Genomic DNA, 11,846 nt, shown 5'->3' with positions numbered 1-11,846 from the left:
TTGATATAACCTACTTCAGCCCATCAGTCATACCATGTTCATTAAACTGTCCCTAACTGTCCTTTCTTACAGACTTACTTGTCATAACCTCTACCTTCTCATCAATCCTGCAACTTGCTTACCTGTTGCCTTGGTTCCTACAGTTGATTAGTACGGGTGTCAGAGGTTATGGGGAGAAGGCAGGAGAATGGAGTTAGAAGGGAGAGATAAATCAGCCATGATTAAATGGTGGAGTAGACTAGATTGGAGACTTGATGGGCCGAATGACCTAATTGTGCTCCTATCATTTATGACCTTATGACCTAACCCCACTGTCAAACCTCCTTGCATGGATTTAGGTTCCTTTTAAGCTCAGGTGTGACCCATCAGTCTACTCCACCATTCAATCATGGCTGATCTCTCTCATTCCTAACCCCATTCTCCTGCCTTCTCCCCATTCCCTCTGACATCTGTACTAATCAAGAATCTATCTATCTCTGCTGTAAAAAATCTCCACTGACACCATGGAAACAGGCCCCTCTAGCCCACCGAGTCCACGTTGACCATTGACCACCATTCATTCACGTTATCCACTTTCACATCCACTCCCTGTAATTAGGGGCAATTTACAGAGGCCAATTGACCTACAAACCTGCTCATCATTGGGATGTGGGAGGAAACCGGAGCACCCAGAGGAAACCCATATGGTCACGGGGAGACCATGCAAAGAGAGCACCCAAGGTTAGAATTGAGCGCAGGTCCCCAGTGCTGAGATACTAGCTGCGCCTCTGTGCTGCCCCTATGCCACCGTGCAGTCTCTTAAGTTAATTAAACAAATTTGCAATAAAATATTAGTATCAGTAATAGAGTCTGCAAAACTGCAACACTAAATTTACTTGGCTAGACACTTTAAAAAACACTCTGGAATACAGGCAGAAAATAAGTTCTCCAGTGATAGGAGCAGAATTAGGCCATTCGGCCCATCATGTCTACTCCACCATTCAATCATGCCTGATCTATCTCTCCATCTTAATACCATTTCCTGCCTTCTCCGCATAACTGCTGACACCCGTACTAATCAAGAATCTATCTATCTATCTCTGCCTTAAAAATATCCATTGCCTTGCAAAGAATTCCACAGATTCACCACCCTCTGACTAAATACAATTACAATGTAGAAAGACAATGTCAGAAACTCCCAGCAAATCAGGCAGCAGCTGTGGAAATAGAAATTGATAAAACATTTCGAAAGAAAGATCCTGCATCAGAATTGGGAAAGCAGGAAAACAAGTTAGTTTTAATTAGCAGAAAGTGTGAGGGAGGAATGGTGAGGACAAAGGGAATATCTCCAAAAAGGTGGGTAGGGTTGCAATGGGGATAAGTCATCTAGTTAATAGTGTTTATCTTACTTTGTTTCCTCATTGATCTATGAAATGAAACAGTAAAGTGCAAAGCTAGAAGAAAAGGCCGGCAGATTGAGCCATGCTACTGGAGAGAGAAAGGTTGAGGCAATATTACACATAGATGACCTACAGCAGAACCAGTCAGTTCTGATATGAACAGGGAAACCAGGTTATCTAAAATTGCAGAATTCAATATTGAGTCCAGGATGCAGAATTATAATGGTCCTTTATTGATCTGGGCTCCATATCCAGCACAGCACTGCAGTGGTTCAAGAAAGCATCTAACTGCTATCTTCTCAGGATAAAGTAGGACTGTTGTAGATTAAATACTGTTGTAGATTATCACCAATAACTCTATTGCATGAAGGAACTTTAAGAAAATCTCGATTTTGACAAAAGGAATAAGGAAGTCCACAATACACAGGTAAAGAGAGACTCTTCCGGCAGTGGAAGAGCACAATCCTGTCCTCCACACAAAATTACATTTATCCCAATCTTCTATATTTGAATCCCTAAATAGCAGCCTCAGTTTCTAGTCATAGAACCATAGAAAAATAGGTGCAGGAGTAGGCCATTCAGCCCTTTGAGCCTGCACCGCCATTCGATATGATCATGGCTGATCATCCACAATCAGTACCCCATTCCTGCTTTTTCCCATATCCCTTGATTCCTTTAGCCCTAAGAGCTAAATCTAACTATCTCTTGAAAACATTCAGTGAATTGGCTTCCACTTCCTTCTGCAGCAGAGAATTCCACAGATTCATAACTCTCTGGCTGAAAAAGTTTTTCCTCATCTCAGTCCTAAATGACCTACCCCTTATTCTTAAACTGTGACCCCTGGTTCTGGACTCCCCCAACATCTGGAACATTTTTCCTGCATCTAGCCTGTCCAATACCTTAAGAATTTTATATGTTTCCATAAAATCCCCTCTTGTTCTTCTAGTCTGTGGGAATTTGTTGTTATTTATTGGCCCTCACTGCAAACCTGCATGCCATCTTTATTTCTACCACAAGATGGAGATCTTGCACCATGTTTACATGAGGAATCATTGCCTCTTCCTAAGACTTCCCTTCTGTTATGGATGATCCTCTGGCTGGGAGCAAATCTGGTCGCATCAAGCTGTAAAAGTATTACCACCATTGTTGTTTATCAAACATCGTTCCTGAGACTGGGAAATGGCATTGCTAAAATACCTTTGGGTAGAAATGATAAATTATGGAAACCCCTAGCCCTGTCCTATATTAGTAGTGATTTTCGCAGTACTTTATTCCTGCATGCATCCACTGTGTGATTTTCATGATGATGCTGTTTATAAAACATCTTCCTGTACACTGGTTCATTGACAGGCTAACACTATCCATGAGTGCCATTTGGTATATCGCATAATACACTTGCCTGCTCAATGCTGGACCACCAAGGTTATCACTGATGGACATAAATGCTGGAGTAAGTCAGCGGGACAGGCAGCATCTCTTGTTTCGGGTCGAGTGAGGAGGAGAACTTCTTCAAACTAGGCATATCTTGAGGAGATTTCACAGTGGAGCAGACAAAATGTATAGGAAGGAACTGCAGATGCTGGTTTACACCGAAGATGGACACAAGAAGCTGTAGTAGCTCCGCGGAACAGGCAACATCTCTGGAGGAGATCACTGAGGTGCTTTGCCCATATTCACACAGATATTCAATTTCATTGTATCCTCCATTTGAAAAAATTCCATTGAATGGTCTTCCACCTGAAACATTAGGTTATTTCTCTTTCCTGACCCACTGTGTTTGCGACTTTTTGCGGTTTTATTTCACAAATGGAAACACATCAATTCTGGGTATTCCATTCCCAATTCCCCTTTTTAAAAATCCAAATTCCAAAAACTAGTTTAGAATGTGTGGATGTATCGAAATGTGGCTGTCTTGATGTGGTGATGGGGGGGCGGAGTCCACTTTATGGTAAGTCCACGTTGCACAAACATAATGGTTTTAAAAATAGTATAATAATAATAATTGTTTTCCTAGAAATGTACCAACTTTTGGCTGAAGAATTTGTTTGGCATTTATTAACTTCTTTTCTCCACTAATAAGGAGAAAATTTAACCATTCATTAGACCACAAACTACAACACTACACTGTCATCATTTCTCTTCATGCCTTTAGATAGAGTTAAATTGCACCTGGATCTGAGCTCATTCAAATAAAAAAAGTATTAAATATTTTTTTTTGGAAATGAGTAGCTGTACATTTTTGCTTGAATCACTGGACATTCTGTTCACACATGATTTTCAGGATGCACAATGATGCATTGCATTTTTGACATTTTACAAAGTCATCCAAACATGTATAGCACTGGGAGGACTGAGACGGTTGGCTGTAGCAGTTAGGAGATGTTGCTCAATTCTTATGTAATTTGAACAATTTCAACATAAATCTGAACACTATGTAATAGGCAGTCTGGTTGCTTTTGTTTCAGGAATGCAGAGCAACACAATGTAAAACTGCTGTTGTGCTATTTCTGTTTTGTTTCTCCGCTGTTTATTTTCTCCCCTTTACTGTCTCATGGTTTCATCAGCATCAGCTGCTCTTCATTACTATGGTAAAGCAACCAGTCTTAAAGTGGGACAGTCAATGTCTGCCTGCTGTTCATTTCTGAGAGACTACAACCACATCCAACCCTAACCTCATGTGACATTCAAACAAGTGCATTAATGGCATGTCCTATGAGCTAACAGACTTCAGTCAGCATTGATGTCAATTATTGTCCCATCAATGTCTTGTCCTTATTTGCAAGGACTATACATTTAAATTCTACTACATAGCATAGTCTTGGATATTTCTCTGCAAAGTTGCATGCTTATGGAAACAGGATCGATCCAGTGTTTAAATCTTGTATTTGGGCACAGGTACAAATGGCAAGCCCATGGTAGCATAACTCCTTTTGAATACTTCACAATTTTTCTGTTGAAGGTACTCCAACAATTATTTTGGGGAGAGGAAAGGAAAGGTGAGGTACATCCATGTTCGGCTGCATTGTGACTTGGAGGGAAGCCTCCAGGTGGTGGAGCTGCCATGTAGCTCCTGCTTATCTACTCTTCAGTGCGAATTGCTGAGAAGCGCTATCAGAGTGAGTCAACGTAAATACAATGCATTGTATCAATGGCACATACTGAATCTGGTGCACTGGAGGTGGAGGAATGTGTGATCAGGTTGTAGGCTGCTTGGATGTTGTTAAGTTTCCAGAGTGTGTCTGTTGTTTAGCTTCCTGAATGACAGTCTTCAAGGTGAGAGAAGGATATTCCATCATATCTCAACCTTTATATCTGGTGGAAAGGGCAGGGAGTCTTGTGGGGCAGTTCACCCACCATTAGATATGGGCAATGGGTCTGAAGAAGGGTTTCGGCCCGAAATGTTGCCTATTTCCTTCGCTCCATAGATGCTGCTGCACCCGCTGAGTTTCTCCAGCTTTTTTGTGTAACATTAGATATGGGCACCTGGCCTGCCTCAGTAGAATTTCTGATTATAGTGAACCTCAGGATGCCAACAAGTCTCGGTGATGTCAACACCAAGGCAAATTCCTTGTATGTTAATACTTGACCAATAAATGTATTCATTCATTCAATCATTCATTCAGTAATTCATATTCATATATTAATTAATTAATTAATTCATTCATTCATTCACTATTGGTTGTCCAAGGTTAGTTCTCCTCCTGATGATAATCATGCCTGGTTTGAAAAGACAGAATGGATGAAGGACTAGTGCCTGGTGCAGAAAAAAGTGCAGGCAGAATAATTTCAGATGTACTAAAATGTATGGATCAGTGGTTTAAAACAGAACAAACGTACATTTTGTAGTGGAAACTTGCAGAAACCATCATGGGAAATCTCACACTGTCCTCGTGGTCCTTTAAAAGAGAGAGCGAGTGAGAGAGTGTATTGGCAGTCAGTGGGAAACAATTTGTAGCATGGTAAAGCTGGGAAAGTCGCCGGAGCAGCCAGAGTGAGGGTCTATAGGGGATGTGGGGAGTGGAGTGGGTGGAGGGAGGCAGGCTGAGTCTGAAATTCACTCTAGTTCAACATCATACTCCCACTCCTAACCTTCTTCTGTGGTCTCCTGCACTGTTACAATGTAAGCTCAGGGAACAACACATCATCTTCCACCTGGGCTCTTTGTAACCTGCAGGACTCGAATCCTCCAACGTTAGGTAACTTGCTCTTTATTTCTGCCCAATCGGAAATGATCATTTTAGTCCAGTTTTTGTCATGCTATTCATTTACACTAGCCTGTTGAGCATGCCTCACAACCTTAGCATTAATAACACACTACACAGACAAAGAAGCTTAATGTGCTTATAAACACCTTCATTAACCTGTTTGGAATTGCCCTACAAGAGATATTTTTTTGTTCTACCCATTCCTCCTCCACATTTTTTACAATTGAAAATAATTTGCTAGCTCTCGTCCCCAATTCCAATGTAGGATCATCGATTTAAGCCAATGATTGTCCACACTAGAGACTGCAGATGCTGGAATCTGGAACAAAAAACACCAAACTGCTGGAGGTACAGAAGGTTAAGCAGCATCTGTGGGGGAAAGAAATTGTCAACATCTCAGGTCAAGGTGGAGAGGGAAGAGAGTCGGTATGAATGCTTTGTAGATAAAAAGGTGGGGTAATGCACTATTAATAAACATATGCGTCATGTGCTGGTAAATAAAATAATGTCATTCAACTTTTTACAGGTACAAATATGCTGTGCTGGCGTGAATCATCACAAAACAAATATTAGCCATTATAAAGAGAAGTGGAGAAATGGAACAGAGGTCAGTAGGTGAAAGATGACATAGAGAAGAGAATGGGTGGGGTAGATGGAACGGAGGGAAGGAGTTGGAAGATAGGTGGGTGGTAGTTGGAAGTAGATAAGGAAAAAAAAGGCAAGTGGATGGGGTGGATGGAGGGTGAAGGTGGAGACAGAGGTTGAAGGATGCTATGATGGGACTCAAAGACTCCTGGAAGGCTGGAATCCGATACGTATTGAAGGTGACAATGGGACACATTAAGGGAGAGATGAAGAGCAGATGGAACCAGATAGAAATAAGCATACAGTGGGTGAAGTGTCTGAGTAGTATGTGGAATAACCTGGGGGGAGAATGGGGATGAAATTGAGTGATGGGTGGCTTAAGCAATGGGGTGTGAGAAAGGAAGAACAAACATTGGAGGATTGGAGGTGGATCAGATGGACAGAGAGCGTGGAACATTGGATTGTCTGAAAATTGAAAATTCATTGTTCACACAATTGGGCTGTGGACTACCCAGGCAGAATATATTGTTCTTGCTGTCCAGCAGATTGTTTTTGCTCCAGTTTCCAACATCTGCTGTCTCTTGTGTCTCCGATAACGTTCCTCACTTCAACCACATCCGGATGTCTATCGAAGTACTGACATTCCTTTGTTTGAACTCTAGCTCTATCCTGGGTTAGCAACTGACTAATAAAAATGCTTGGCTGGACCATATTGAGGAGCAAGAGTGCACTTTTGGTAACACAGCTGGAGATGGGAAGGATGGAGTGGTGAGATGTAATAGTCTTGATAACAGTTGTCAATGGTGTGGTGAAGGAAATCGGTTAAATACCAGGTACAAGTAGTGAAGTATTTCAAGGACAAATGGAGGAATTCCGAGCAATGCGAAGGGTCAAGGTCCTGGACCAGAAACTAATGTAACGTTTAGAGATACAGCATGGAAACAGACCCTTCAGCTCAATGAGTCCACATCAACTGCCGATCATCCTTTCACACTGCTTGCATATTTTCCAACATTTCCATTTACTCCCTATACACACATTAAAGGCAATTATTTTTTTAAAGGCCAATAAACCTTCAAACCTGCAGTTCTCTTAGATGTGGATGGAAACGGATACGGATGTGTTTGGAAACTGCAACACACGGAGGAAACCCATACAGTTACAGAGAGAACGTGCAAACTCCACACAGACAGCACCTGTGGTCAGAATAGAACCCGGGTCTCTGGCGCTGTGACGCAGCAGTTCTACCAGCGGTGGCACTGTGCCACCAATAGTGCGAGTGTGAATTGGGGTACAATGAGCAGAACTTTGGAAGAACTCAAACTCACATCTTCCTTATTTTGTACCATTTTAAATACAGATCTTATTCCAGTGACTCAGCCCTGCGCTCTAACCAAGGAAAACACAACCTTTCTTTACACATAGGGCTCCAAACTGGACACAGTACTACAGGTAAGGTACATTCCAGGCTTTAAACACCTGACAAAACCTTCTCACCTTTGAAATTTGGCTAAGATAAAGGCCAACATTCAATTTACTTTTTTTTTTACATGTATTAGTAATTTCTGTATTAGGATTTTAATATGTCTGGATTATTTGAGTTTAACACATATCCAAATTGCAATTATATCAAGGATAGGCACAGAAAATAATTAAAAAGCCAATTTTAACGAGGTTATAACCAAATGAAGGTGGCATTGTTTGATTTAATTGGAAAGAGCCAGTTTAAATGGACCAGCTATCAGTAGAACTATCATCTATTAATGGAAACACTGATCATAATATGGTGGGGCTTAAAATAGCTATGGAAAAGGAAATAGACGATCTCAAGATAAAATAAGCCAATTGGAGTAGGACCAATGTTAAGGTGGCCCTAGTAAATTGGAATCAAAACTTGGACGGCACAGAATTAATTAAACATTTGCTTTCAAAGAGGAAATGTTTCTGCTGCAATTCGGGTACATTTCCATGAGGGGGAAGGATTGGGTAATTAGAGCCAATATTCCATGGATGAGCCAAAATAAATGTATATTAAAATACAAACCATGTAGAAGGTAGGACTGCTCAAGGATAAAGCAGGGAGTTTGAGTTACAGGAAATAGGTGACGTACAAAACAAGTACTTTGCAGCTGTTCTAATATGCAAGGGCAGTTTGAAATCAAGATGGAGAAGGTGCCGGAGCTCTTGAAGAGCATTAAGGTGAATAAATCCCTTTGGCCTGATGATATCTATTCCAGATTATCAGGAGAGGCAAGAGAAAAAATTGCAGGAGCCATGACGATGATCTTTGCATCATCTCTTGCCACAGGGAGGTCCCGAAGGACCAGGGAGTAGCCAGTGTTGTTCCTTGTTTAAGAAGAGAGGTAGATGGAATGCTGTGAATTATAGGTCGGTGAAATATTTTCTGTGACACAGTTCGCATAGCTCAGTTATAAACTGAATGCTTTACACCCATCTTCATCGAATAATGAGATTATTGAAGGTTTCATAAAGAAAGGTTTTGTTGAGATTCTGAATAAGATGAAAATTGATTTTTTTTAAAAGGATAGCCATAATAAAATGGATGAATTATCTGGTCTGGATGGGAAGCATCCAAGGTTGCTGAGAGAGATAAAAGAGGAAATTGCAGAAATCCCAGCCTTATTCTTCCAAATATCTGAAGATTCAGGAAGAGGTGTTTGAAGACAGGAGAACTGCAAATGTTACACTCTTGTTTAAAAATGGATAGAAAGATCAACCCAGTAACCCTAGACCCTTCAGTTTAACCTCAGTATTGGGGAACACTTTAAAAATAATCATGGACAGAATGAGCAGTCATTTGAACAAGTTTGATTGATTTGTTAAATTAAATCATGTCCAAATGGAAACATAGAATGCTATAAGCAAGAGTAAACTAATTAATCCTCCACCATTCAGTCCAATCGTAGCTAACCATCTATCGTAATACCATGTTGCTGTCCTCGCTCCACACTTCTTGATGTATTTTGTGTCTAGAAATCTTTCTTGCCCCTTCTTCAGTATGGTAAATCACTTGACCTCCTCAGCTTTCTGTGATAAAGAATGACACACTGTAGGTTCAAGTTAAGGATCTGATGCCAAGAGACTGGACTAGGGAATGCAGAGCCAGAAGATCTTCCTTGGGTTGGGGGGAGCATGCTGGTTGGAGGGTAGTTGAAGTTGGAGATCTCTAGCACACCCTGTTCCCTGTTACTCAACAAAAACCTAATCCAGTTTCATGTTTTACTCTGGCGAATCTCAGTATATCCTTCTTAAGATGCATGTCAATGACTGCTCACAATACAACTGGCATGGACTAACTATTGTTTTGCATAGGTGTAGCAATAAACCACAACCCAGTTGGATTCAAATCACAGAATGGTTCCAGTACAGAAGAAGACCATTGTGTCCATGCCATCTCCACATTGGAGCAAGTCAATTCATGGTTGCTGGTAAGGCCATATCATCTTGGGGCTTTCTGTCATATTCTTAGAATTGAAGAGATTAGTCCGACAACACATTCTTTGGTTTGCTAAGTTAATATTGTGTTGATAATTCCATGTTACCTTCTGATAATTGCATGCATAATTTGACATTGAAATTATGAATGCAGACACCACGTCAACCATTTTCTAACCTGGTTGTACCTCTCCAGCTTCACATATCATGGCTGCCAATGTCCAACACATTTCCTCATCAGTCCCTGACAGAAATCATTCTATAAATGATTACCATGTATACTGTTAACTCTACGCAAGCAAGACATTTCATTGGCTGTGGTATAAATGACAGTAAACTAATCTGAACCTGAATCTAAAAAGTGACTAGCAGGAGACTTTTTGTTTTAGGGTTCTTTTGTCTTTCAAGCATTTTGACCTCACTTACTGAAGTATTTATGTTCTTTAGTACACCATATCTTATTATGTATTCATAAGTTTGGGCAGAATAAGGTAAATTCCTTTCAAAAGCTCTAACCTATCCAGATAGTTCAGGTTAGACAGGAGCATTATTGCAGAAATGTGTAAGTCGAGAAAGTCAATCCAGCAGCTGAATTTCTATGATAAAGCACTGTTTCAGCCCTGTACATGTCAACAATGACACAGACTATCTGGGGAATGCACTGAGGTTGAGGGCAAGCCAAAGTGCATTTTGCACACTTCACACTGTACCTAAAAAATATTTTTGTTATTACTTTACACTGCTAACTATTTCAATTTTTAAGTTTGGATTTAATGCAAGTGATAAAAAGGTAATATTTCCCAAATGGATGCTCTCTTTCTTAGAAGCGTGCAAATATGGTTTTGGCATGTTAGTCTGGAATGTGGAGTATGGATGAAACTAACAGATTGCTCCCAGAAGAGTGGAGTCAGGAAAATACAGAATAACACATTCATTATGTACTGTTTCGATTAATTCCTAATTTAGTAGCAATAAGCGCATGGCAGATAAATCGGAAAGCTCTATTTGCACAGGTTGCAAATGTCATGGAGGTATTGAGGCATTCAGTTACAAAGAAATTTTATTGCTGTAATTCATTCAACTATATTGAAAATAAATCTCTTTTTTCTGACCTGAACCTGAGCAACTTTATAAGATTTTGGGCTTGTTCTTCGATTACATTTCACATATACTTTCTTGAAATAATTTCTTCCTCTGAATTTTCTTTAAATAACAGTCAATTTTGTTTAGTATCGGGCAATTGAAGTCTCAGACGTGTCATTATTGAGAGATTTTGCAGAGGAATGTTCAGAAACCTGTGTGCTATTTTGGGAAAGTGTTTAACTATCTTGTAACTGGAAAGCCTAAAGTTACAAGTATTTTAAAATTGAAATATTCCAAAGAGCCTGCAATCGATATCAATGTTTGACACTGTTATTTAAGTAATAGTCACATCTAGTTTAATCTAAAGAGTATTAAAATGCATTATAACATTATATTATGAATTTTGTTTTTTGTCTCCACCCCTTTCTGCTTTCCGCAGAGACCGTTCCCTCTGAAACTCTCTGGCCAACTTGTCCCTTCCCACCCAAATCACCCCCTCCCCACGTACCTTCCCCTGCAACCGCAGGAGATGCAATACCTATCCCTTTACCTCCCCCCTCGACTCCATCCAAGGACCCAAACAGTCTTTCCAGGTGAGGCAGAGGTTTACTTGCACCTCCTCCAACCTCATCTACTGTATCCGCTGTTCCAGGTGTCAACTTCTCTACATTGGTGAGACTAAGCGCAGGCTTGGCGATCGTTTCACTGAACATCTCGGCTCAGTCCGTCTAAAACCTACCTGATATCCCGGTGGCTCAGCACTTCCCCTCCCATTCCCAATCTTTCCTTTCTTTCCTGGGCCTCCTCCATTGTCAGAGTGAGGCCCAGCGCAAATTGGAGGAACAGCACCTCATATTTTCCTTGTGTAGTTTACACCCCAGCAGTATGAACATTGACTTCTCTAACTTCAGATAGCCCTTGCTTTCTCTCTCCATCCCCTTCCCCTTCCCAGTTCTCCCACTAGTCTTACTGTCTCCGACTATATTCTATCTTTGCCATGCCCCCTCCCCTGTAATCAGTCTGAAGAAGGGTCTCGACCCAAAGCATCACCCATTCATTCTCTCCAGAGATGCTGCCTCACCCGCTGAGTTACTCCAGCATTTTGTGTCTGCCTTCAAATATTGCAAATGTTGTCTTC

Source organism: Leucoraja erinacea, chromosome 18, assembly GCF_028641065.1.
Source record: "Leucoraja erinacea ecotype New England chromosome 18, Leri_hhj_1, whole genome shotgun sequence".
Taxonomy (NCBI): Eukaryota; Metazoa; Chordata; class Chondrichthyes; order Rajiformes; family Rajidae; genus Leucoraja; species Leucoraja erinaceus.
This window is presented reverse-complemented; position numbering follows the sequence as displayed.